General features: G+C 32.1%; 1 non-coding gene across 1 annotated transcript; it reads left to right on the top strand.

The window, feature by feature from the left end:
- The first annotated feature begins 430 nt into the window (after positions 1 to 430).
- On the top strand, positions 431 to 591 carry LOC117122476. Its single transcript, XR_004447716.1, has one exon. It is a non-coding gene; the product is annotated as a U1 spliceosomal RNA (small nuclear RNA).
- The last annotated feature ends 433 nt before the right edge of the window (positions 592 to 1,024 follow it).

Below are 1,024 nucleotides of genomic sequence, written 5' to 3'. Positions count from 1 at the left end.
CTGTATGTAGTGTGGCCCTGTTATGAATAGTAAATTAAGTATATTAGTCACGATCGTCACCATCGGTATAAACAACGCCACCTATCGGCTTGTTTCGGTTTTATACTTAAAGACTTCAAGTGATTTTACACATGGCCTATCAAAAAAATATAAGTAATGAACGATGGTGTCTAAACAGCTATGTCATGTACTTAGATATTATATTAATGTGGAGATACAACCTAATTTGAATAATACCGTAATCAGGACAGTTTAATATATAATGAAGTATAATTTATATTTTAAAATGCTGTTTTAAATAATATTAATTATTATACTGTAATATTGAAGTTTGTATTGCAAGCATGTATTTAGTAAAACTGAAGATTGAAAATGTTTATCGAAGTGACACTTGTATAGCATGGTAAATTTACTGATGTATGTTAGACGCATACTTACCTGGCATTGGAGTGACTTTGATCAAGAAGGAAGTCCTCCCGGGTGAGGCCTCGGCATTGTACATTCGGCTAGGTTGACCCTTGCGATTCCACTAATGTTGGACTCGTGTGCGAAATTTGTGGTAGCGAGGGACTGCGTTCGCGCTGACCCGCAACAATATATATGGAAAAGTTAGAAGACAATGATTCTTACTTCTATTATTATTATTATTATTATTATTATTATTATTATTGTTGTTGTTGTTGTTGTTGTTGTTGTTGTTGCTGCTGCTGCTGCTGCTGTTGTTGTTGTTGTTATTATTATTATTTGTTGCTGCTGCTGCTGCTGCTGTTGTTGTTGTTGTTATTATTATTATTATTTGTTTTATGTGTATTGGTCGAATAAATAAATGAAATGAAATGAAATGAAATGAAATGAATTGTTTCCGTAAATCGTTATACTTCTTTCTCTCACCTCTTCTACGGTTACAGTATTCAATTCAAGGTAATAATTTTCCCGGTTAATAATTCCCTCTTTTATGGTAAAACGATCTATCCTAAATATAAACATTTTCATTATGGTTTTATTTATTATGACCATATTCTTT

This window comes from Anneissia japonica, unplaced genomic scaffold (genome assembly GCF_011630105.1).
Source record: "Anneissia japonica isolate Jap-2015-1 unplaced genomic scaffold, ASM1163010v1 scaffold264683_len1024_cov151_single, whole genome shotgun sequence".
NCBI classification, from domain to species: Eukaryota; Metazoa; Echinodermata; class Crinoidea; order Comatulida; family Comatulidae; genus Anneissia; species Anneissia japonica.
This window is presented reverse-complemented; position numbering and strand designations above follow the sequence as displayed.